At 44.5% G+C, this 27,398-nt stretch overlaps 1 long non-coding RNA gene across 1 annotated transcript in view; it reads left to right on the forward strand.

Moving 5' to 3' along the window:
- The window catches only part of LOC140696831 (uncharacterized), a 333,792-nt gene that overhangs the window by 241,175 nt on the left and 65,219 nt on the right, over positions 1–27,398 (forward strand). The window contains exons 5-6 of the long non-coding RNA XR_012073378.1: positions 2,271–2,370; positions 20,713–20,786. This is a non-coding gene — a long non-coding RNA (uncharacterized lncRNA). The remainder of the gene's footprint in view (positions 1–2,270; positions 2,371–20,712; positions 20,787–27,398) is intronic.

Here is a 27,398-nt window from a genome sequence, read left to right on the forward strand (position 1 = left end):
AGGAGATTTTGCTTCCCGAGTAAACAATTACAAATCTCAAATACACATCTGGATCATAGTGGCTAATAGAGAGACGAAGCAGAAAGCATGCAGAAATGATGGGAAACCTGTTTTTGCAGTTTCTCTAAAATTTTGCAGCTGATGGGGGCCCTTCAGTGGGAGAATCATCCACTCTAGTAAACTGTCCCGATTCTGTCAAAAGCAGGATTATCTTTCCATTTCTTCCTAGTTGTTGTGTGTGAAGGCAAAAAATTTAGGAGACATGGAGAGTTGTGGAAAGAGTCACGTGAATAAAACTGAGTCAGGAACCATAGGCTCATACCACTGTATTCTTAGGAAGGTGGTGCCCTATATAGACAAAATGGCTCTGCTGTTGATGACAACATTGAGTGCCTGTTCTGCTAGGCATCAAGGGACAGTGAGCCGTGCTCTTTATATTTCTCCATGTTACCAGTAACTCACATTTGGCCTGGGTTAGAGCACATTCCTCTTGGTGCCTGGAATACACAGGCTGTCTCCTAACTTGGCTGATCTTGCCGCAGATGGTTACTGTGACCTGGGATGTCTGACAGCCACACTAAAACCAACTGAGCCAATTGGCTTAGACACTCTTAGGGATGAAGCAGGGACCCCCACCTCTGAGATGACAACACCCTGTGTCTAAAACAGCCTGTGGGAAATTTACAGGGTCATGTAATGTTGTTTACATGCAGATAGGAAAGAGAAATCCATTCCAGCAGGCTTCATTCTAACTACAAATACCAGAAGAAGTTATAAATACACAAGAGGAAAACCAAACAATCTATTAGCATTTTCTCAGAATGCCTAGAAAAGTGAGCCAACTGCATTAGTGGTTACAAAGGGCTTGGGCAAAATCCCGTGATCCTTGGCATCAGGTGTTTTCCCTACGCTAATTTTGTAGATAACAACTCTTGCCTAATATTTTAATGGTTAAACCAAGGACAGCATAAAATATGTGTATTTTTTAAAAGCCCCATTTATATTGCAATCATTTCTCTGTGCTACTCTTAAGGCAGCAGGAAGCCCCAGGCTGGCCTCTGGGCTTCCTCAGAAGTTTTCTCTGACCTCTTTCTTAATAGCCAGAAGTTATCAATAAACACTCAACTCACTACCTCCTGTTAGTTCAAGTTCAATGTGAAGTTCCTATCTGGTGTCTTTAGAGCAGGGTTCCAAGTCAGTCCATTATCATCTTTCATGCCTAGCTAAAAGTCAATTTTTTTAATTTTAAAGATTTCAGTTAGCTTGCAGATTTGAGCAGTTCTTTAGCCTCAGTAGGGAAGGAATGGAATCTTCATCTTGTGGTAATTCGCCTGGATTCTCAGTTGTGGGGGAAAAGTTGACCCACAGCGCCATCTCCTGGTCCTGTGTGGTATGTTGCACTAAGTGTGAGAAGCACCAGAGAACAGCTGAACACTTCTAAGAGTGACTTTCAGGCCATTAAAGTACATCAAGCCAACAATGGTATCACTGAACTATCCCTAAAATATGGAAGTGTGAGCATGGCCTTCATAGAAATCCCCAGGACACTGCACAGTGCCATGTATTAAAATCCACCAATGTGGTGTACACCCAGTTACACTGAAAGCTCCCAAGAACATACAAGTGTTAAAAGGAAAAATGAAAAAAGCCTCAGTGAGAAAACTTCTGGGAGAAAACTACTAGGAGGATAAAAGTAGAGTATCAATTATGATTATAAGCATAGAAAAAGAAAGGAATGAGGAAAAGTAAAAAGTGAGATGCAGAAAGATGGCAACAATGTGGTTGATTTCTTGTTCTAGTATCACTTAATATTACATGTTGTACATGCAACCTCACTTCATGATGGTGTATAAAACTTACAGGGAATAGTCTCCCATGTGGAAAAAAAATGCAGCCAAGTCACACAAGGTGATTGCTGTCCACCTTGCCCAACAAACCATTCTTTTTCTCCCTAGATCAGCTGTAGGTCATTTGTGTAAGGACCCCTGAAACTGAAATCATGGGAGAGTTAATCCAGTATCACAAATCACTAGGAATTTTCATGCCAATCACACAGTCCCTGCAACAGTCACTTCCAAACCTGGCTGGTACAGAAAACCTCAGAGAGCTATTTAAACACAAATTTCTTAGCTTTACTCCCAGAGCTGCTGCCACAGAAGTTCTAGGACTAGAAGTCAAGAAACTGCAGGTTCAAAATGCTACCCAGGTGATTCTAAAAGCAACCAGCCCAGGAGCTAACAATTGCCTCCCCCCACCCCTTGCCCCTGCAGGAGGGTTACAGCTGGCTCTCATTGAGACTCAGTAAGATCCTGCGCATTGTCAGTCCTGCGCTGCTTTCAAGAGTTGTGGCTTCAGCTCCAGTCATCAAAGGTAAGCCTGCTTTCTTACAAAAATTTGCTTGCAGTTAACAGGTTTTCTTTGGGGTAGACTGTTTTTGAAAGAAGAAATAACCCAATCTGCTTACCTGGGCACGAAGCGGAGCAGGAGTGATGGGACTTGGGGAAACCTCCAGATTCCCACCACCTCCCTGAAATCTCACAGCTCGCCCTTCTGACAGTGAAAAAGAAAGGGCTGTGTGTCGATGGCGGGGGTCTGGGAGGTTCCCAGGGAGGAGAGTGGAACATAATTTAATAGAGAGTGAAAATCATGCCTTCCTTAAAGCAAAAGTGTTTTGATAGTCCCAGAAGCGTCGCGTGGTCTGTTGAACGATCTACTCAAACTTTCTGTGATTCTGCTGTTGCTCACACAGTTCAGGGAGGGCAGAAAAAGAAGTTGGCTGCAAATAGGAAACACAGAAGGGGCAGAACGGAGTCTTTGTAACCTGAAATACTATTGTCGTTTTCCTCTCCGTGAAAAAATTCCATGTCAGTTTAACGTATGTCACAGTAGTCAGTTTCACAGAACACCAGTTTCATTTTATTCTGTTTCTCTCCAGAATCTCTGCTAAGCTGTTAAGACATTGACTTTAGTCCCATTTGTCAATCTGTAAGCATATGCTCTGGGCACCTACTGTCTCACCATGTGCTCTGGGCACCACAGCTTTACGGAGATGATGAGCTGATTCCTATCCTAAAGGGCCTTTAGCTGTAACTAATGAGACATGTATTTATGAAACTATAAGTAGGTAAAAAACACCACACAGAGTTATGGTGTGATTTGGTCAAAATGGGGTAGTATACAACAAGGTATACATTTAAATTACTTTTAAAAGATAATTTTAAGTCATTAGTTACAAAATGACCTCATTTCTTACAAATTTATACTACAGGTATGCCCCTTCCCACAGTAAGCAAGCCTGGCATATATAAAAATTCAGATTTACACCAGCTATAAATTAGGGAGATCTGTTTCTAAAATAAGTATTCACTTTAAAAGAGGATTTATCACAGCTCCTTTGAAATTGTGAGCTTACAGTACAATTTGAAAGCAAGTTTTGGTAATTAAGAGCACACGTTGCAGAGCCCAACAGCTGAGTTCAGTGTGAGTGCTGCTGGTTTCTTGCTGTGTGAATTTGGACAAGTGAGTCAACATATCTGTGCTTTAGTGTTGTCATTTTTAAAAAGGAGATATGCTAGTATGTCCCCACAGGGACGTTTCAAAGATTAAATGAGTTCATTTAGTAAAGTTCTTGGTAGTGTGTTTGGCCCTTGTCTGCAGCAGAAAGTGAGGCCCAGCACTGTCAGGGCCAGGGAAGCTCCTGGATAAGGTAGAAAATTTGATACTAAACAGAAATTTATTTTCTCCAGAAAGATCACAGCATAATGTATGTATGTCTCTTTGAAAAGCAAATAGAAGTTATCCCTTGGGAGATGGAGGAAGAATTACAAGTGCTATTATTTAGATACATATTTTTCCCCTTGTGTCTCAGTCTTACTTCTCTTTGACATCAAAGTGATGACAAGATCTTCCCAACCACTTAAGAGTCAATCCTAACCAGCTAAAAAGAGAAGGAAATTTCCACAGCAGGGAAACCATAGAAATCATATTTCTAGCTAGTTGCTGAACTTGTTCCCATCAAGAATTAACAAAGATAGATGGTGAGTCGATAGATGGATAATTAATTGCTCCTCAAACAATCAGCGCTGAGCAATAATTGTATATAATTCATTTGCATAGAAAAGTCATGCTTTCTGATCTTACACATGTTAGCAGTAAACATATAATTGAAAAAACAGTGATCATAAAAATTACTCATTTCACTGAAACAAGGCCAATTTAAAGCTAACTCTAAAGATGGATTTAGCAAAAACTCAAGGCAGATGAACTGCTGGTACAGAGAATATTGTTATGTTTTGATTTTGTCCAAGCCTACTGGAGTTTAAAAATTATGATCCAAATAATGCTAAGTGTTTTCTTATATACAATAGTGGGTAGAGTTCAAAATAAATAATTACACAGATTTTCTGAATACTGGTTCAGTTTGATCTATTCTGGATTTTTATTTCAGTCTCCAGTGCTTAGCACTTTTCTTTTGTATGTCTTATCCCAACAAAGTTGTACTTGAAAAATCGGTAAGGGCCATGTCTCCTATATTTTTGAAGTTTTATATTCAAATATAATAAAAATACAGGAAAACGCACAGATTATAAACATACAACTCAAGGAACTTTCACAGGCTGAACACAACTGTGTAATGAGGACCCAGATCAAGATACCGAACTTACCAGGACCTCAGAAGCCCACTTCACACCCTCTTCAAGTCATTGCCGCTTCCCAAGAGTAGTCTCTATCCTGACTTTGAACGCCATGGTTTAGTGTATCAGTTGGCTATTGCTGCAGACAACCACAAAACTTCAGTAGCACTGAAATCAAGACTGGTTCATTCACCTGGTGTAGTTGTATAAGAAACTCAGGTCACCTTGGCTCGGCTCTCTCCCATGTCTAGAGGTGGGGGATGCTCTCCCCAGCAGGCTAGCCAGGGCACAGCCGTGGTGATGGCAGATAACAGACAGAAATATGCAAGCCTCCTATTTTTACAAGACAGGGTCTAACAGAGCCAGGATTAATGGGAGGCTAGTAAAGTGAGTTGCGTAAGTGCAGGATCAGCTCCTGTCTTTACTGAAAATTTTGATATTTTGTTCAGCATGAAGTGTTTTTTGTTTTTTGCATTAATTTTTTTTAAAACATGGCATTGAAATCTTCTTCTTGACTACTGAGGTTTTCGGTGACCCCTTAAATTTTGTGCCCAGGGTAGTTAAATGCCTTACTTGTCTCACCCTAGTCTTGGACCTGTTTGGGAAATGTGCTCCACATCCTTACTGAGAGGAGCTACAGTCACCTGGTGAAGGGTGTGGATGTCAGGACAGATGAACAATCAGAGCTAGTAATGTAATCAATTAGCACAATTAGTTTTGGCCATTTATGGATGAGAATTACACAGTATGTATGGTGACTTCTTTCCCTTGACCTTATGTTTGTGAAATGCATCCATAGGGTTGTGTGTACTTGTAAGTCGTTCTTTCTCGTTGCTGTATGAAACTTCTTATTGCAAAGACATCACAATTTTGCTGGACATTTGAATAGTCACAGTCAAAAACTATTATGAATAATGCTGCTTTGGGTGATCTAATACAAATTTCTGTTACATGATCTAGCATAAATTTCTGTTGTATATCTATGCATTTTTGTTTGAGCATATACCTGGGAGTGGAATTGCTGGATTAGAGGGCTTGTGTATGTTCATTTTCAGTAATACTGCTAGTTTTCTAATGATTCATTCTTTTTTTTTAATTGAAGAATGGTTAATTTACAATATTATGTTAGTTTCTGGTATACAGCATAGTGATTCAGTCTTACATATATATATTCTTTTTCATATTCTTCCTCATTGTAGGTTACTACAAAATATTGAATATAGTTCCCTGTGCAATACAGTGGGACCGTGTTGTTAATCTATTTTCTATACAGTAGTCTGTATCTGCTAATCCCAAACTACTAATTTATCCCTCCCTAACCCTTTCCCCTTTGGTAACTAGAAGTTTGTTTTCTGTGAGTCTGTTTCTGTTTTGTAAATAAGTTCATTTGTCTCCTTTTTTTAGATTCCACATGTAAGTGATACCATACGATATTTGTCTTTCTCTGCCTGACTTCCTCTTAGTAGCTCTAGGTCCATCCATGTTGCTGCAAATAGCATTTTTCTTTCTTTTATGGCTGAGTAGTATTCCATTGTGTGAGTGTGAGTGTGTGCACGCATGTGTGCGCGCCACAACTTTTTTATTCAGTCATCTATCAACGGACGTTTAGGTTGCTTCAGTGTCTTGGCTATTGTAAATCATGCTGCCATGAACACTGGGATGAATGTATCTTTTCCAATTAGAGTTTCCTCTGGATATATGCTCAGGAGTGGGACTGCTGGAACATACGGTAACTGTTTTTAGTTTTTTAGGGGAATGATTTATTCCTTTATCTTTATTAAAAGTCTTGATATCTTGTAATGTAAGTTTTGCAGTTTGTTCTTTTTCAAGATGGGTGGCTATCCTTGGCCCTTTCTGTTTTTCAGTGAATTTTAGAAGTAGCTTGTCCATTTGCACAAAAGAAAAAAACCTGATAGAATTTTTATTGGGTTTGCTCTAAATCTATAAACTGGGAAGAACTGACATCTTTACATGTTTCCTTGTCTTGTTAAATTTCTCTCAGTGTCTCATACCTCTGTATATCTACTTCAAATAAAATAGGTAGCCAAGAAGTGCATAAAATGGGTAATCAACAAATTCATTGTAGGTACAAGGCTTTAGACTGAATTATATTTTCAGCCACACTACTCATTGCCCCAACACCTGAACTGGCCCTTCTGTCCCACTCTTCTGGGCCTCACCTGTGCCCTTCCTTCAGGGAGGTGGCATCTCTTCCTGCCCTCTATCCCTCCGACCTGACAAAGCCTAGTCTTCCTTGACAACTCAACTCAGATTTCTCTGCTCTGCAGATCTTCCTCGTGGTCTCCTACTGCAGTCTCCTTTCCCTGGTTTTAAATCACCAACATGTACTGTGCTGAGCTGTTCCAGTGCCCACTAAACTTCTGGGTGCTGACCAGAGCATGTGTTGGATAAATGAAAACAGCCCTTCCGTTTTTTTGTTGCTGCGTTTTTGGTTGAGGTGATTTGTTGGTTGGTTTGCTTGTTTTGTCTTTGTAGGACTTCATTTGGATTGAAATTATAGTCAAATAAAAAAAGGTAGTGTCCTAGTTTAGTACTTGGGTACACATCAACCTGATTCTTATTTCACGATTCATTTTGACTTGAAAATATTTATATACACTTAACCTCTTTCCAGTAAGGTTTCTAAGCAGATACATGGCTTGGTATGATTCATTCCACAGCTTCTAGGCTGGTTTAAAAGAAAACCATGGACTGAATTTTTTTCAAATACCAATAGTAGGAGAGCTCATGGTAAGGCAGTCACAGCTCCAAATGACCACTAGGTGGCAGTTTCACTCTCAGTATGACCAGCTTGATACTGTCTTGGGCTGTCATTAAAGAAGTCTGGGAATGCAGGATGAACTAGTATATGAAGCTTACTTAACCAGACCTGTTGATGAAAAAAAATGAAGGCCAAAAATCATCCCTGAAGAAAATGGAGTAACAGGGAATACAGCACATGGAAAATAGAAAGGAATGCCATTAGACATTATTTCACCACAAGGTTAGCAAAAACCTAAATTGACCACACCCACAAAATTAGTGAGAAGGATGCACAAGACCAGAGACAGGTCAGACAGTGTTGAAAGGCAAAGGAGTCCTCAGCTGGGGCCTGGCCCCTTGGGGTTAGGAAGAGGAGATAGGGTGAGGGCATTCTGATAGGACTGAGCCCCTTAAATGTTCTTAAATTCACCTGTTTGGAGCCTTTAAACAACATCAGATGGACTGTACCCAACTATTTCTGGTTGAAGCTGTTGTCAGCCCTGAAATTATGGGAGGCCCTTACCAAGTTTTGCTCTGCATTTTGAGGGATGGAGGCAGAGCACCTGTGTTAATCACCTATTCTGTGCAAGTAACTCTGTGGATTGTATTTCATTGGATCCTCACACTTTATGAATTAGGTAGCCTTATTCCCATTTTACAGATAAGAAAGCTGAGGTTCAGAGCAAGTATAGAGCTCCTTCAAAGCCACAAAGTAAGAAATTGGGGGATTGAAACCCAGCACTCTGTTACCATAACCCCAGGCTGATTCCCAAGAGATCCCACCTTCCTCTCCTGGAAACAGTGAGAGCATCTTCCTCAGATTGCTGTGGGATGAAGGGAGACTGCTCACAGAGAGCCCAGCAGCGTGTCTGGGGCACAGTCAGCACCAGTAAGCAAGAGGTCACCAGAGGCGCAAGGTCCTTCCTCGCCAAGGCCTTCCAAGTTGGGAGCTGCAGCCATTTTCTCTGGACTCCAGAAAAGACAATGGCCTGGAGACGGGCCTCACTATTTTGCCCACGTTGCTCTCCCCAAAAAGTGATGTTCTCCCCACCCGAAGAGGAACCTCTTAGAGGTCCTGATGGAGGGGAGCTGAGCCGGGGGCAGTGACTGACCTGGAGTAATTGCCCTCGGTTGTCTGTCACCCAAGACTGCCTGGTTCCCCTCTTCTGGGTAACCAACCCTGAAGGGCTCTGTTTAGTCTTTCTTGTTCTGACTCTAAGTTCAGTAAAGGTCTTTACAGGCCCAAAGTGTAAACCAGGGCCAGGGCTTGTCTCTGCAGAAAGCTGACGAGGCTAGCAGAACAGCAGGTCCAAGCAGTTCATGGGCCCGTCCCCACGGGCCCTGAGGAAACTGGCAGAACAGTGAGCCCTGCAGAGACAGCAGCTGAACGAATCAGCATCTTCTATCAGGAGGGACTTGTTTTACACCACACGTTCCTTCAGGCCTAGAACAGGGAAACTGAGGCTCAGAGGAAGGAAGGCCTTGAGACCTTGGATGGGGCTGAGGATTCAGAAGCCCTGGGTGGCTGTCCTGCTGACGTCCTGGTTGTTAAGACACCACGTCCGCTCATAAGCTCGCAGTAGGGTTTTGATTTTTACACACAAAGAACCTGAGGGATGAAATGACCCATTCTTTCTCTGCTCTCAACCCCACAAAAACTGCTAAGAAGAAAGACAATCGAGGCTAGGCCAAACTGCTAGATTTAGAGGACACTGCTCAGGGGTGAGTTAACTGAAGACGACAATTTATGTGAACAGGAAAGAGCTTCTCTGCTTTGCCCCCTGCTGAAGGGTAAGCTGTAACGGGCTACCGCAGGGAGGGAGGGAGAAGTTTAAGAGAAGGGCTAATAGGAAGGGGAATTTAGCCTCTCCCCTGTCATCCTCATCCCTACCACCAACAGCAGCAACCCTCTGGCCCTGGCCCTAGTTGGGTGGAGAGAAGCAAGGACCTAAGCAGGACTCCCCATAAAGGATCAGAGGAGAAGAGAAATTGTAAGCTCTCCCCCAGCTGGAGTCTCCCAGACTTGTCTGCGCTGGGTTGTAAGGAGGGAGGAAATGGGGCGGGGACAAAGGTCGTCGGGTGGGAGGGGCTGGAGGCCACGTTCACTCCTTCCTGGACTCCAGTGTTGTGATGGAGGAGGGCCACAAGTTTGCTTGGACCCAGCGTGGTCTGGAGGCATTAGCTGGATCCTGAGATAATTTGCCAGCCCCAGAGGACACTTGGAGGAGAGAAGAGGAGCATGGGGGATGTGTGCGTGAGGGCCAGGGGCTGCCTCTCTGAAGCAGCAGACATGACAGGAACAAATAGAAATTCCTCTGTGCTTCCTGCAAAGGCCAACCTCTAGCAGCATCTGTCCTGGAGGCCAGGCAGGTAGGGAGGCCAGCAACAATACCTACCAGCACAGAAGTAAACCAGATGTGCCAAGAAATATATAGGACCAGATGGAAGGATGCCCTCCCGACCACCGAACATAGCTGGCCATGAGAAGGAGCTTCTCCACCACTGGCAGCAACCAAGGAAATTGGGGGTACCTAGGGCAAGAAAATTGTGTTCAGTTATAAAATGTATTAGTTTCCTATTGCTGCCATGACAAATTACCGTAACTTCAGCAGCTTAAAACAAGTATTTTTTGTCTTAGTTCTGTGGGCTGGAAGTCCCATGAAGCTCACTGGGCTAGAATCAAGGCAGCAGCAGGGCCAAAAGCAGAGCCTTTGTGGAGGCTCTAAGGGAGAGTCTGGTTCTTCGCTCATTCGAGTGTTGGGGTGTTGGCAGTTCCACGGTGTTGTGGGACTAAGGTCCCTGTTTCCTTGCTAGTTGTCAGCTGGGGTCATCCTTCACTCCTAGAGAGCTCTTGGTTACTCATGCAGCCCCTTACATCTCAGAACCAATGAGGCATCGAATCCTTCTCATGCTGCCATCTCTTTGCCCCTTCTTCCATGGTCACATTTCTCTCTGTGAGCACACCCAGGGAAGGCTGTCTGCTTTTGGGACTCCTGTGATTAGGATGGGCCCACTGAATAATGCAGGCTAATCTCTCCATCTCGAGGTCCCAAACACTAATTACACCTGCAAACCCCCTTTAGCCGCGTAAGGTAATATATTTGCAGGTTCTGGGGATTAGGACGTGAACATGTTGGGGGAGCCATTTTTCTGTTTCCCACACCATTATGTATTCAGCAGGAATTGATGTAGTGTCTTCATGGGCCAGGCGCAGGGCCAGTTGCTGATTTAAGATGTCAGTATCAGGGGCATTAGGCTGGGGAGGGAAGCTGGTTCGGGGAGAGGTGCAGCACGCTGGGACATGTCTCACGGCTCCTTTGCAATACTTCGGTAACACCATTTATAAAATACAATATAAACTGTACCCCCCCACCCCACTCAGCCCTTTGACTCCCCACCTCTCACCCCTGAGTGGTAAAGGCTGCAGCCAGGTCTGGAGTTTGCTGGAGGTCTCTGGAGAGGGGCATTCCAATTCTCAGGGATGCTAAAGAGCAAAGCTCACCAAGGGACTGAGAAGGGGGACCTCTAGTTCAGCCACAGCAGCAGGTGGGACTTGCGGCTCCTGGAGGGGCCTGAACACAGATGCTGCTCTTGGCCTATAGCCTCCTGACCTGGTTTCACGGTCCCCTGGGGGACAGAAAGGGGAATGCCCAGGGTCCTTGTAACTCCATATCATAAAAGAGACAGGGAGAGGGCAGAAGAAGGTTGGTTTCTCACTAACTGAAGCCCCTTCCGGCTGAGGCTCCTGGCCTATATTTTACAGCTCCTGAGCTCATGGGAGCCACCATCCTGCTGCGTTTTTTCTCAACTACAGTCATGGTGAGTCAGCATAGTGGTTCGCAGCCGAGAGGCCGCAGCTCCCAGCAGAGCTCCAGGTGGAGCAGCCTCCCGATCAGCCTGGACCGTGGTGCTGCCACCGTGTCCCCCCAGTGCTGGGCCTCCCTGGGCTGGCAGGCACCCTGGGGCACCCCTGAGCAGCAGTTCATCCAGCTGAGTGCAGGGCCTCCAAAGCCATGGCATGAAAGGTGATGGTCACGGATAAACCAGAAAAGAAGTCAGCAGCCGGGTCTGACAAGAACAGGGTGGTATTTGGCCAACAGCATCCTGAGCTCTGTGCTCAGGGCCAAATTTGAGGTTGGAGGGAAGTTGGTTGGGTGTTCTGCCTTCCTCTGCTCTAGAGTCTGCGTCTGGGAACCAGGCCCTGACAGCTCGCATCCTGCAGACACAGTCCACCTCACAGCACCATGTTCTGGCCAATCAGACTTCCAGAGATAGGAACAACTACGAGGAAGTGTTGCTCAGTACCTCCCATTTAAAAGGCTCTTTACTACTCACACCACAAAACCCAAAATGCCAGCGGTGGTCATTGCTGTCACTACCACTTAAAACTTGCTGGCAGGGGACACCTTTAGGGGGTGATGCCCTCAAAAACAGAATATTCCTTTTTTCATCTTTCCTGTACCTCTCGTCAGGGCTAAGTCACTGATGATTGCCCTGAGTGATACAAAAACAAGCTGATAGCAGGGAGGAAACTTGTCAGCAATTACTAGCCCCAGACAACAGCTCTGTGGCTTGGAAAAGAAGTCTTACTCTAAAGAGCCCCCCCCACCCCAGCTCTGGATTACTAACAGCTTGTACAGGGTGTGTGTGCCCGCAGGTTTCTTGGCCTTGAGCTAAGCCTGGGAGGGAGCTTTCCCCCTGGATCTTCCCCGAGAGCACCATTACAGTGACCAGAATAATCAGCATCTCTCATCACATGCACACTTAATTCTAAGAACCAAGTGTGACTGAGAACTCTGCTGCTGCTCTTTACCAGGAAGGCACAGCTTATTTGACCCTCCACACTCTCCGACTGCCGATTACAGGTAGATGTGGCTTCTAACAGTAAAGTCACAGTGTCCTTCTTGTTCCAGATCTACTTGTAGTGAAATGTCCCTGGTAAATGCTGCAGCTCCTTAACACATCCAGCACGAGGGTACCTTTACATTTCCTACCAACTTCCCACACTCCAGCTTCAGTGAGTTTATAAACAAGTTCCTGGTTCAACTGTCTGACAAGCAATTACATAAAGGGGATTGTAGCCCCGCCCCCACCAGAATAGGAGCTCCCGGCCCCACCACATTTTTGTGCCACCTCAGAACTGCTGACATCATGTCAACCTCCTGACTTTGAGGAAGCAGGGGCAAATCCTCTCTTCCTTTTCACTGTGGTTAGACCAGCTCACAGACCCAGTCTCTTTACCACGAACGTAGGCTAGTTGTCTGGAGCACACAAAATCAAGAGCAAAAATCAAGTCACATGTTGCAGAACATGTTCAGCTCAGGAGAAAACTGGCTGGCTGAGAGCATCTGCCATGCTGTGTCCCATCCAGGAATGTACACACCTTGCTCTCCCACCAGCTCTTATCAGCTGAGCATGTGAGACAGCTCTCGGAGCCCAGGAAAAAAGTCCTGTGTACTTGGAATGGAGATTCACATATGAAGTGTTTCAGAAAATAATAGATTTATAATGGACTAGAACCAGGGTGAGATTTAAAGGCATGTTCCTGGGCTTGAAGTTGAGATCTCTCAGCTGGGCAGGTGGAGTTAGCGCTTCCACTGGGAGAGTCTCGTGTGCTCTAGGAAGACAAGGCTCCTGTCATAGGACATCTGGCAAATTTCCCAACTGTCTCCTTACCTTTTAGGAGCCTTGTAAACAGGTGTCCATTCATGTCCTGAGATTGGCTTCAGTTCCACGGGTGCCCTTGGAACGAGCTTGGAGCCCAGCCCCTCTCCTCTAGCCCATGAGCCTTCTCACTACTCCTCCCACATCCCAAGTCTGTCCCCACCTCGGAGGCCTTTCCTGCTATCCCTTCTGTCAGGAATGTTACTGCCCCCCGGCTGTCTGTGTGGCTGGGTCACTCTTACTGTTCAAGCCTCAGCTCAATCATCTCCCCTCAAAGAGGCCTTCCCTGATGCCCTCTCTGAAGTGGCCCCCCCATCCCAAAGGTTTACTATCCCACCATCCTTTCTTATTTTCTTCTTATCACTGTCAGACATGGTGTGATCTGGTTTGCTTATTTCCTGCTGCGTGTCACCCTACAGGAGGGTCAGCTTGTGGAAACAGGGCCCTGTTCTATCTTATTCACTGCTGTGTTCCCAGGGCCTCAGAGGGCACCTTGCACATAGTTGGCAGCCATTGGACTGCACCCTACAGGCCTACGAGGCCTGCACTCACTCAGTTTCAAGACCTAAGAAGAAGCCTGGAATCAGCAACAGAGACATCAGTGGTTTAGTGGACAGGGGAGCTTACATGGCTGAAACGAGGTCCTGAAGTGACCTCCCACCATGTGCGGCAGATGACGGGCAGGACATGGCAGCAGGCTTTGCTCCCAGGGGCAGGGGAGGTTACAAGTTATAGAGGGAATTAATGTCAGGTTGGCTCACTGATTACCAGGGAAACCAGCAGACGGGCATGCCCATCAGTGCTGTTTGATAAGCATAGTAGAGGGTTCTGATCTAGAGTTGGAACAGTCAGGAACTGGGGCGTGGGGCAAGTTTGTAGGAAAGTGAATCAAGTGAGTAAGTGTAGGTGAGGCAGGCACTGGTGGACAGGGGACGCGCAGAGAGCAAGAGGACAGCCGTCTTGAATGACCTGACTGCACAGGGGCCAACAGACATTTGTTGAAGGAATGTCGAAAGGCATGTTCAGATGAGTGTGTCTGATGGGCTGGGCATCCACAGGAGTCGGACTCAAGGGAGGGAGCAGGGTCCCCGGACTCCTGGGGAAATCCCCTGAGTGGACAGGACTCTGGCAGAGGGGGGACCAGGCCACTGGGCTTGGATGCCCTGTGGAATGGCTGTCCCAGGTCAAGAATCAGGCTGTGTTGGGTCATCCCCTCCCCCTGTCCCACCCCAGGGAGGGAGAGCACTGAAGTGTAAAACAACTAGGGCCCTCCAAGGCTGTGACAGAACTCTTTGGGAAGATCTTATTTCCAGAGAGCTTCCAGGAAGACCTCTGGGAGTAAAGACACTGGATGCTAGACTCCTGCACCTTTAGACCATCTTCAAGTCAGGAAACTCAAGAAGGCGCCTTGAGTGGGAGAAATAATGCTTAGGGAGCATGATTTTAAGTGAGTCTACAAACATTGTTTGGAACTGCCCTCTCTCTGGACTTCCTGTTTAAGTGAGTTAATAAAGGTTGATTTGGCCAGTTTCAGTTGGGTTTTTCATTCCTTGCAGCTGAGAGCATCCTCAGTGAGATGGTCGTACAGAAAGTGGCGGAGCTGAGGCAAGTCACATCCAACTCTAAGGAAGCCAAGAGTCAGGAGAGGGCAAGGGATGTCTGGGAGGTTATTTGGATCCAGTCACTGGTTTTCTGAGCAGTTTTCAGCTGATGGAAGGTAGATTGTTAAGGAAATGATACATCACCTTGATTTTCTTTCTTTCTTTTTCTTATTTATCAGATTCCCTACCTGAAAATGAAGAGTATTATCTAGATAGTCAATTACCAGTTTCTGGTTTTAAAAAAAATTGGAAAGAAAGGTCAGGTTTGAAGTTTAGAAAGTTATTGAAATTCATAGCTAAAATAAGGAATCTGGATTGTCTCAGATTTTAGTTAAATATCTAGTAAATCTACTCATCCAGCCAATAACCTCTGACTAATGAGTCTAACCAGGTTTTCAGTAATTTTCCATTCAGGGCGCCCACCTTCAACATTAGAAAGGCCCCTTTCCTATTCAGTCACTAGAAAATAATCAAAGTGCTAGTGAAAAGTGGTCGCCAGAAATAGAAATGTTTCTTGGGAGGTTCTTGTACCCCATGCCTACAGGTGGCTTAAGGAGAGGGTGGTGTTTGTTTCTGCTCTCCTGCAAAGTTGAGATGGCTAGAAAATTCCACAGCAGTACTAAGCAACTGCCAGCAGGGCAATAGGGACAGAGCATGTGACCTGGCAACTACAGCATCCGGAAGAAGAAAAGTCAAGGCGAATCTTTCTTTACTTCTTGATGAACGAATTGCCTTAAGTGCAAAGACATGGTGGCACAAAAAGACTAAAAATTATAGAAGGTGTCATTTGGAGGCTTTGTCAAGAGCAGTGATGATCACACCCTGTGAGGTCTCAGCGCTCTGTGACGAGGGATCCGTAGCAGGAACAACACCCTTACTAGTGTTCAGGCTCCGCAGAGGACAAAGCTTTTAAGTCTGCAGCAGCCAGTCTGCTCTTCCTGACTTTAGAACACTTAGAACAACTCCACTTGATGCTTGCTAATTCCTCATGCGTAAGTATCCCATGATGACTTTACACGTACATTCACCTGAGTAAAATACCATAGTCCCCCATTATCCGTGGTTTCACTGTCTATAGTTCCAGCTACCCGTGGTCAACCACAGCCCAAAAATATTAACAGAAATAAGCAGCTCATAGGTTTTGAATTGTGTGCCACTCTGAGTAGTGTGATGGAATCTTACGCCACTCTTGGTCCTTCCGGGGATATCAGTCATCCCGTTGTCCAGAGTACCTGCCCATTAGTCACTTGGTGGCCGCCTGGGTTGTTCGACTGTCCTGGTATCATGGTGCTATGTTCAAGTCACTCTTATTTTACTTAATAACAGCCCCAAAATGCAAGAGTAGTGATGCTGGCAATTCAGACATGCCAGAGAGAAGCCGTACAAGCTTCCTTTAAGTGAAAAGGTGAAAGTTCTCGACTTAGGAAAGAAAAAAATCGTATGCTGAGGTTGATCCACAGTAAGAATGAATCTTCTAACTGGGAAGTTGTGAAGAAGGAAAAAGAAATTCATGCTAGCTTTACTTCTGCACCTCAAACTGCAAAATTTACAGTCATGGTGCATGATAAGCGCTTAATTAAGATGGAAAAGGCATTACGTTTGTGCAATAAGGTATTTTGAGAGAAAGAGAGACCACATTCACAGGGCTTTTATTACAGCGCATTGTTACTGTTGTATTGTTGTTAATCTCTTACTGTGCCTAGTGCATAAATTAAACTTTGTCATAGGTATGTGTGTCTACAGAAAAACATAGTATATATAGGGTTTGGTACCTTGCGTGTTTTCAGGCATCGCTGTGGATAAGGGGGACTAATGCGTGCTTTTTACACTTTGCTGGATGTTGAAGTTGGTGTGAAAAGGCTTAGATCCTCCCCTTGCAGTGGCTTTCCCCAACGCTGGGTTTGTGAATCTCCGAGGTGTAAAACACATTCGTTTAAATGATACCATGAGGCCAGCAGGTTTGCATTTTCTGCCTTCCTTCCCCAGCCTGTATCCTCATGTGCATCCCATTCATGTTTGTCCCTCTGTCCTCGCTTCCCTGGAGAGTAAGCTGCTTCCAGAATAGAACCGCTAACTTTCTCTTCAATTGTTTCGGTAGTCACAGACCTCCTACCTCCCTTTCTGGTTCCACATCACCACCTCCCCGCACCCCAGGACTTTCCCACCTTGAACTTAGGCCATCATGGACTGGATCTCCCATGGCAAATCCCCCTACCTATAGAAGGTCCCAGACCTTCCAGAGGGAAGTAGTTCAGAAAAGAGACATCAAAAGGCAGACTGGTGGAAAGGTGGGGAGTCACCAGGCGGGCGTGGGAAACCAAAAGGGCTTCAGTTGAGGCATAGATCTCCTCCTCAGGCCTCAGCCTATCCCCTTAATCCACATGCATGTTTTGAGTTAGATACATGTCAACACGATCCCTAATATCTCTTCTTTCTGATCAAGACTTGTTACCCAGTCTCCCTATAGGTCATTGAAGAGGTTCGATTGAATATAGTGATCCATGCTTTGATTCTTGGGATGCTCCCTGAAAAAGGAATCTTTTCCAGAGTCTCCCATCCACAAGCAATTTCATGACGACACTACCATTACATTTGAAATCCTTCTGTCTCTCCACAAATCTCCTAGTCAAACCCTGGAGATAAGCAAAGCCTGGAAGACTCACAGCTCAAAGGCCCCTTGCAGCTGTGCCCTAAATCAGCATCCCTGAGGATGCCCGCCCATGTGCCACAAGCGGGAGGTCACTGGCTGCATTTCTCCAGATCCTCACTAGAGGGAGCCTTAACATATTTTTTCTTCCCAAACATACCTGAATTTACCTGATGTTTATTAGGCCACTCTTGTGTGCTCCTTGACTTCCTAACAACCAATGACTGTAACAGCCGTATCTTTTAGGTGCTTAATGTTCAGAAAGCTGTCACGTGTTAGCTCATGTAGTCTCCGCAACACCACCCCAGGAGAGCACTATTCTCATTCCCATCTTACATATGAGGACACTGAGGTGCAAAGCAGGTAAACAACAACCCCCAAATAAATGACATATTAAGTTATGCAGAAAGCACCATGGGCGCATTGATGGAACAAAAAAAAAACAATAATAGTCATAACTAATGTTCGTTGGGCTCTGTGTGGCCAGTCTGTGTCAGATGCTGTGTAAATTTTCCTTGACCCTCCCATCATCTGGTCTGGAAGTTACATCAGAAGCGTGGGTGGGTTCCACCCCGCAGGAGAGTAAACACATTTTTTAAAAGGCCCTGTCTTTTGACCATCTCGTCTGTTGTCTCTTGTTCTGACCACAAACGTTTCAAAGGCTTTTGAACAGACCGGGTGTTCCCACTGCTTCCCCTAATGTCCTCTCATCCAGAAACTTCCAGAAACCAAAACTTGCACTTGTGCTGCACTGTCAACTATTCATGTAGCATTTACATTGTATTTACAACATTTTACATAGGATTTACAGTGTATTCAGCATTGTAAGTAATCTAGAGATGATTTAAAGTATATGAGAGGATGTGCTTAGTTTATATGCAAATACTACACCATTTTACTTCAGGGACTCGAGCAGATTCTGGCATCCACCACGGGGGTCCTGGGACCAATCCCCCATGGATACCAAGGGACAGCTGTATTGAGCTCTTGACAGGAAGTGGAGGGACATGACCTTGCAGCTGGGTGGTGAGGAGCTTGTCGGCCTTGCTGAAAGATCTTAGTATCCTGTGAGCCAAAGACTTTTAAGCAGAGATGTCATATGATCAGATCTACTTATCACTAAGACCTTTGACCAGACTATTTCAAAATAATTTACTGCTTTTGACTGATTTTAGTTAATTAACAAAACCTAGGAGACAGGATAACAGCACCATCGCCCCCACTCTATGGGTGAGGAAACTCAGGCAGAGAAGTTAAATGACGTGCTTAGAATCTTAGATCGTCAGGGACAAAGCAAAACCTTGTGCCCTAATCTTCCAGTTCCTGGTCCCGAACTCTGTCCCTAACAGTGACCCAATGTCTGACCCCAAGAAAACCAGGGCACATTTACCCATACAAAGACTTCTGAGTACCATCCACCCACCATCACCTCACTCAGCACCTTCTTACCCAGTGCTGCCTCTTGACACGCTCTGCCACAATTCCGCAGAGAAGTTTCTGCCACCCTTGGTGAGTCTTTTGCATGTTTGGAGGTGCAAACGTTTATTCACACGGCAAGAAAGAAAATTCAGAGCCCTGCTGACCTTTTCCACTCTGAATTGCCTCTTGCACTTTCCCCATCTAGGTCATAACATAATGCATCTTCAGAAACTGAGTTTCAGCCAGTTTAAAGCATTTCATTGAAGAAGATATACTTCAGTTTGGTATTTAGCTCTTCAGTGATACCCTGTAACCCTGTAACACTGGGTAAACTCTTTGAAGAATTCTAAGAATCTGCTCACAGGAAAGGGCGGCTCTGGGGGCCCCCTAGCTGTTCTCTCTGGGTTCCTTTGAGCTCAGAGTTTTGAAGTGTGGGTGGGGCCAAGAAAGGACGGTTAAGGGTGAGGAGGTGGGAGGAGTGAAAATCAAGGGGCAGAAGAACCAGCCATGCAAAACCTTGGACAAATATATCACTTCTGAGGACAGGGGGCCCCTCCTTTATACATGGCTACATCCCAGCCCCCAGCACGCAAGTAAATCTACTTTGATGATGTTAACTGTGACTCATATCACTAATTAGGCAAGGAAGAAAGGAGGGGAAAGCAGCTTTGGGAGACAAAACTGAGTCTGTAGGAACACTAGTGATGCCAGGACCTAGAAGCAAAGATTCAGGGCACGGGGAAGGACAGCGGCAGCTGTACAGACCTGCTATGGAAGCCGGGACTCTGCAGACCACGTGGAGCCCTGGCCCCGCCCCTCCTAGCTGCATGACTTTAAGCAAGTTAGAGAACTGCCTTGAGCTCATTTCTTTTCTGTAAACGGGGATCAGAGCAACCCCACACAGAGCCGCTGTGAGAACTGAGGGATAAACCATATAGAAGCCCTTAGGCTGGTACCTCCTGGCACCTACCAAATGCCCAACAAATGTGAATTTTCATTAATTAAAAACTGAAGCTTGTCCTCCTTCATTCCAAAAAGTCTGTCACCTCTGTGAACTTTCTCATTGTTTTTTCTTATGTCTAGACTGTATAGCACATGGAACTGTATTCAGTATCTTTTTTTTTTTAATGGAGGTACTAGGGATTGAACCTAGGACCTTGTGCATGCTAAGCATGTGCTCTACCACTGAGCTATACCCTCCCCCCCATTCAATATCTTGTTATAACCTATAATGTAGAGAATATATATATGTGATTGAATCACTTTGCTGTACATCAGAAATCAACACATTGTAAATCAACTATAACTTCAATTTTTAAAAGGTATACATATTTTAATTCTTCATTCATCTCCCTAACCACATTCAGTTAATCAGTTTCTCATAAACAAAGCAAACTGCCCAGCCTGCTATATGGTCAAAAGGATACACTGCCTCCTCTTTCTTCATTGTTAACCAAGTTTTGTTTTGTTCCTTATTTTCTGGGAAATGTCGTTGGCCCTAGGTTCCTCCTCTCAGAGCCAGCAGCAAGGCACCACAGTTTCCGTCTCACTAAGCATGTAATGGGGCATCCTGGGGAGATAATGGATTCCAGAGAGCAAGGGGCCACTTACACAGAAGAGCCTGGAGTCTGGGTAAAGGGTGACAGCACAGAGACTGCACTAATGCACCCCTTCCATTACTGTTCTCCAATTTGTTCTGTCTCCCACTATTACCTTCAATTAAGCTTTGCTCTTTGAAACCTTCTGTCTGTCCCCTGGGGTCATTAGCTTTCATCCGGCCCAGCAGTTGGCAGCCAGAGCTGGCCCCAACGTGTCTCAGAAATCTCAAAGTTGGAAGACAGATAATTTTTTTAGAAACCTTAAAATGGCTCTTTACCTTGAATGTTTTCAGCTTCAATAAAAGCCACTAGAACATGGATTCTGAAGAAGTGATGTGCCAAAGGCAGGAAAAAAGATGACCAGCTTCGTCTGTTTTCTGTTCCAGGCTCTGAGTGGGCAGGCCAGCGTTGAGAGGCACCAGTAAACTAGTTTATTTTGCACCTGATTTAGCAGCTATAGGTAAGTTTTAACATTTTTCTTTGGTATATCATTTTAAGTCACTTTGTCTCCTTACAACTCTGAAACCCCAAAGCTGTTTCCCCAGCCAAACTGGGGAAGGGGTGAAATTGGGCTGGGGTCGGAACTGATAGGATAACTGCTGGATGACATCTGGAGAGTCTCACTATAGAGCATTTGTCTACTGAAATCTTGAAACAACTCTCGCTTTCTGACACTGTCTTCCACCTCCCCACACTCCCACTTGCACCCCTCGAAGAAGAATGGAAGTTGGAGTCCTCGGTCTGTCTATATCAAAGTAACAACTCCTGTAATATATGCATACTGCCACTAGATGGCATCAAAGGTCCCAGTTCTATTGCTGTACTTTGTGGCAGGTACCTTGCCGGGCATTAAGAATCCATAGGTGAATGAATAAAAAAGACAGAGTCCCAACCCCGCCATGTTTTTCCATGTCTAGAAAAACAGACGGTGAACAAAATATTATCAGTAGTTAAATGACAACGCTGGGAGAAAGCGTCCAGAGGCTAATGCTGGGAGTGGGCACAGACAGCACAGCTCACCTCGTGTTCTGTGGGCTCCTCCACACGCTCCAGCCACCTTGTAGGTCGATGGGGCCTTGGGGCTAGTTCACGGCAATGGGGTGTGAGTGGAAACCACATATGACACTTTGTAGCCAAAGCAGAGAAAAGTGAGTATAATTTCTCCATGCTTCTCTCTTCCTTTGCTGTGATAGCTGGTAACATGACAGGTGGTGGAGCCTCTGTGATAGCCTGAACTCCCTGAGTGATGATATGGAGCAGAGGCCTGACTAACCCCCCGTGGTGCTTGACCCCAAGCCTTGCCTGCTCGTGTTGGACGGATAGCATGGATCTTTACTGAGTTAAGACAGAGATGAGGCCGAGGTCAGGGAGTAGTTTGTTTCTGCAGCATAACGTAGAAGGTATGTTAGTCTGGCCGAGGACCAGCTTCCTAGTTGCAGAGATGGAACTAAAAGTGAGATCGTTTTTTTTCTCTGTGAGTGGCCCTTTGCACAAGAAGCACAGACTTGTGAGGATGAGGGAAACACAAGCAAGACGTATTGCCCCCTCCAACCCTCATGAGACCAGTGGGAAGAAAGGGAGACTCCCTAACGCGAGAGGCTAGGTGAGCTCACCGTTTCTTACCACTATGAGCAGGGCACTGAGCACATGGCAACAGACCATAGGGTCTGATTGTTCCAGCAGACCGGGGTCAGGCCAGGGAAGGGCAGAGCTGCAGGCAGCTGGTCTCAGCAGAACTGATTCACAGGCTGATGTCTCAGGCTGGCTCGGAGATGGTCGTGAGGTCTCTGTATTTCTGTCAGGTAACTCATGGTTGGCCTAACTGGACACCAGTAACCTACCAGTCAGCTTTCTTTCCAGTTCTGTGTTTTGGGGGAACTTCTTACTTTGATATAATTTTTATACTTCAAGGAAAAAAAATGGAAGAAGAGTAGTAGAAAGGACACCCATCCACCCTCACCCAGATTTACTAGTCCACTTCTGAAGGGTTCCTAAAAACCAACTGATCTCTTTCCTATCAAACGTTGCCTTAATGCCCAACTCAAAATCCAGTATTAAATTCAAGTTTCACAAGTCAGTTTTATATTTAAGACTTGCAAACTTTGCAGAGTGTCCTTAAGAGACAAAGACTCATTTCAAATTCAGAAAAAAAGGATAACACTCTGGAAAAGTAGGCAAAGGCTCTAAGTAACCAGTTACGAAAGGAGTAGAATTGACAAATAAAACTCTGAAAAAACTTTGAGCTCTCTAGTAATTAAATAAATACAAATCAAAACCTCACTGTCCACCTGACCGACTGACAGAGCTTTCCTTGAAGGGTAGCACTGGCCTCAGGGACAGTGGGAGGAAGTGGCCTCGCTCAGACACCAGTCCTAGAAACTGGTGCAACTTTCTGACTGGCTTATCCAGCAGCAAATATTTTTTTAATGCACTTGCCCTTTAGCACTGCAATTTTAATTCTAGGAATTTATCTGAGGGAAATAGGTAAATACATGCCCCTGACTCCCGAGTAGAAAGGTATATGCATCACAACATTATTTATCAGAGAAAATATCAAAAAGTAGGGACTTTGGTGAAATAAATAATGGAGTTTCACACAAAGCCCTACCACCACCTACGTAGCACTCACTGAATGCCCATTCTCAACAGTCTGCATATATTAACTCATCGAACCCTCCCAGCAAGTAGGTTCTACAGTTACCATCAGCATTTCATAGATGAGGACACCCAAGTGCAGAGAGGCTCACTAACTCATCCCGGGTCATGAAGCTAGTAAATGTGGAGCTAACCTCGGCACCCGGGCAGGCTGGACGGAGTCTGCCCTCTTAGACGTGCACCGTCCATCTTCTCACAGGGCGTGTGAGCCTCTCTCTGCAGCCGCTAACGTGACAAAATAAATTGATACTCACTGTCATGGAGCAATATCCCTAATGTCTGATGGAGAAAAGCAGATTATGAAACCTAATGTACAGTATGAAACCATTTTCTAAAAAGAAATTAGATATACATTGATTTAAGAATGTGTCCAACATATTTCTCAGTCAGAAGCTTAGCAGTGTTAAGGTCGTGGGGTATTTTTGCTTCTTTTTGCTTCTCTTTATTTTCTACGATGACAGTGTAGTCCTTGTAATACAACATTTTAAGTGACTTTTTCCACTACTTTGTCCCACCTTCTCCTCTTTCCTTCCTCGGGTGTCGGTCCCGAGGACGCTCCCTAGGAAACATCCCGCACACTAAACTCCATCTCAGTCGGCTTCCCAGAGAACCCGACCTGGGAAGGTTGGTGCCTGGAGCAGCCCCAGGAAGGAGGCGGTAAAATGATGTGTAGGAGCTGGATCTCTCACCAGCCAGCTGGCAGTGAGGACCCAGCAGTGGGGGTGGCTGGAATTCAGACAGCCCCTGATGTAATCACTGAAACTTTCCTGTGGTGAAATGGGACAGGGCATAGGTGGAAGGGAATGCAAGAGCTCGTGCTGTGTGTTTGTGTTGGAAAACCATGTGCAAAGAGTAACCTTGAGGATAATGAGGGTGCCGGTTGCTACACTCTGTTGAAGTCCTACAAAAAGAATCTAGCTCAACCAAAGGCTGAGAGCAATTCACAGGCAGTTGAAGCCAAGTGACAAAGCCAGAGGCATAAGAGCAAATGAAGAGGTTTTCCTCACGTGAAGATGAAGGCAAGGAAAGTTGAGGCTCAGGCCCAGACCCAGGCCTTGATAGGAAGTGCAGCCCAAACTCCAGTCTAAGTTAAAACTCCCAGTCAAGGCAGGTATGTGATGCCAGAGTCAGGAAGGCAGTTGGGGGAAATGAATCCTGACCCATGGGATGCGATGTCTGGGTTGATTTCTCCCGAACCCTTGAATCAGTTCCCAGATTCCTCTAAATCCTCTGAGCCTGAAGAAATGATCCACCTGTCACGTTAAAAGCTAGGAACACTCCCTTGCTTAAAAACAATGCAGAGACCTTTACCTGCCCCTGCCCCTGCCCCACCCCAGCCTCGACACTTGGCCTATAACTCCGATTCAGTTGCAGCATCACCCAGCTGCAGACATGCTGGGCCTGATAAGGAAGAAAATGGAGTACACCCTCAACGGAGCCCAGTCCTGCCTGGCAGGTGCGCAATGGGACTGGACTCCGAGGGCGCTTGATCAGGGAGACTAGACTTACTGATATGGGAGTACTTTTCTGAAATACAGATTTTAACATCCTAGCAAGGATCCCAAGAAATGGTACGCGCTGGACTAGGCTATTTTCTAGATACATGGAAAAAGCAATGGCTCCTATTAAGCGAAGGTAAAATGCCAGAATTCCCACAGCAGACGCTGGAGGAAGGGATTGAAAGACTCAGAGAAGTAGGCATGGTGCAGGAGACACACCATGTTTGGCTGGAATATCCACCAAATGATTACATTTCACAGAAAGCTGTAAGTATGCTGGTGAGAGGCACACCAGCATCACTAAGAAATTCAACTCTCCTTTGTCGACTAGTGATGGTAGGAAAGGTGATTACAGAACTCAGCTAACAGATAGTAATAGAGATGAGAGGAGCCCCATCCCACCCCTTCAAAATAGAGGCCAGATAATGATGTTTAACTGTCAGAATGGATCTCATTATCATGAGTGGCAAGGTTGGAGTCATAGCCAAGAGGGCTTGGCCAAGACAGTTACAGAAGTAGTGAATAGAACACAGCATCCCTCGGGGAACACTTGATGGAATTCAGCAAAGCTACTCTTTAATGTGCCATTAGAATAAACCAAAAATGGATGATCAAGAAGCTGAGAGCAGTTGCCCCAGTAAAAATCCAAGATCACTTGCCCAGTTATTGGACTTAACCCAGGCTCCAGATTTGGAGCCAATGGTGGCAGGAAAGGCTGGGTTCCCAGAAGGAAAGACTTATGGAGGAAAATTATAAATGGCCAATAATTCATGAAAAACTTCTAGTATCAATTGTCTCCAAAAAATGCAAATTAAAACCATGAAAATTAAAATGTCTATTACCCAAAAGACTGACATTACCAAGTGTTGGCCCAAACGTGGAGTGTTTGATTTGGGGATCAAAACTTAATCTCATAATCATCAGGTGGTAAAAGTAGTGTGTAGTCAAAGCATGTGATTAGAAGCTAATACTGCCCTCCCCCAGACCCAAAGAAGTATGCAAAGGGTTCAGGTTATGAATGCTTTCTTTCATGACTTTTTTTTTTTTTACTGAAGTATAATCAATTTACAATGTTGTGTTAATTTCTGGTATATAGCATAGTGATTCAGTTGTACATATATAGATATATAGATATATATTCCTTTCCGTAGTTTTTTCCATTATAGACTATTACAGGCTTCTTCATTATAGGCTATTAGATACCATACAAGGCTATGAATATAGTTCCCTGTGCTATATACAGTAGGACTTTGTTCTTTATCTGTTTTGCATATAGTAGCTAGTGTCTGCAAATCCTAAACTCCCAATTTATCCCTCCCCACCCCTTTCCCTCGTGATAACCATAAGTTTGTTGTCTTTGTCTGTGAATTTGTCTCTGTCTTATAAATAAGTTCATTTGTGTCCTTTTTTTTATTCCACATGTAAGTGATATCATATGGTATTTTTCTTTCTCTTTCTGGCTTACTGCACTTAGTATGACAATCTCCAGGGCCACCCATGTTGCTGCAAATGGCCTTATTTTATTCTTTTTATGACTGAGTAATATTCCATTCTATGTATATACCAGATTTCTTTATTCATTCATCTGCTGATGGACATTTAAGTTGTTTGGCTAATGTAAATAGTACTGCTATGAACATTGGGGTCCGTGCATCTTTTCAACTTAGAGTTTCCTCTGGATATATGCCCAGAAGTGGGATTGCTGGGTCATATGGTAAGTCTGTTTTTAGTTTAAGGAACCTCCATACTGTTTTCCATAATGGCTGCACCAAACTGCATTCCCACCAACAGTGTAGGAGGGTTCCCTTCTCTCCACACTTTCTCCAGCATTTATCATTTGTGGACTTTTTAATGATGGCTATCTAACTGGTATAAGGTGATACCTCATTGTAGTTTTGATTTGCATTTGTCTGGTAATTAGCGATATTGAGCATTTTTCATGTGCCTCTTAGCTATCTGTATGTCATCATTAGAGAATTGCTTCTTTAGGTCTTCTGCCCATTTTTGGATTGGGCTATTTGTTTTTTTGTTATTGAATTGTGTAAGCTGTTTGTATATTCTGGAAATTAACACCTTGTCAGTTGCATCATTTGCAAATACTTATCCCATTCTGTAGGTTGTCTTTTTGTTTTGCTTATGGTTTCCTTTGCTGTGCAAAAGCTTAAAAAGTACCATTTGTTTATTTTTGCTTTTATTTCTGTTACCTTGCTAGATTGCCCTAGGAGAACATTGCTACAGTGTTCTAACTTCATTGATTTACATGTGGCTGTCCAGCTTTCCCACCAACACTTGCTGAAGAGGCTGTCTTTTCTCCATTGTGTATTCTTGCCTCCTTTGTCAAAGATTAATTGACTGTAGGTGTGTGGGTTTATTTCTGGGCTCTCTGTTCTGATCCACTGATCCTTGTGTCTGTTTTTATGCCGTACCGTGCTGTTTTGATTACTGTAGCTCTGTAGTATTGTCTGAAGTCTGGGAGGGTTATTCCTCCAGCTTCTTTCTTTTTCTTCAGTATTGCTTTGCCAATTACGGATGTTTCATGATACATATTTTAGAATTATTTGTTCTAGCTCTGTGAAAAATGTCCTGGGTAATTTGATAGGGTTTGCTTTAAATCTATAGATTGCTGTGGGTAGTTTTCATGGCTTTTTTAATATTTTTTAAACTTTTTAATCCCACCATGAAGATATATAACCTCTGAAAACTTTTCAGTGTGTAACCTTCTGGATTTTTTCCATGCTATGAAAGCTATCTAGTGATCTTTTTTTTTTTAGACTTAATTTTAAATTTACAGAAAAATCAAGATGATAGTAAAGAGCATTCCCATATACACCTCACCCAGTTTTCCCTCTTATTGACATCTGACACTAGTATAATACTTTCGTTATTATTAATGAACTGAGATTTATACATTATTATTT

This window comes from Vicugna pacos, chromosome 6, assembly GCF_048564905.1.
Source record: "Vicugna pacos chromosome 6, VicPac4, whole genome shotgun sequence".
Lineage (NCBI taxonomy): Eukaryota > Metazoa > Chordata > Mammalia > Artiodactyla > Camelidae > Vicugna > Vicugna pacos.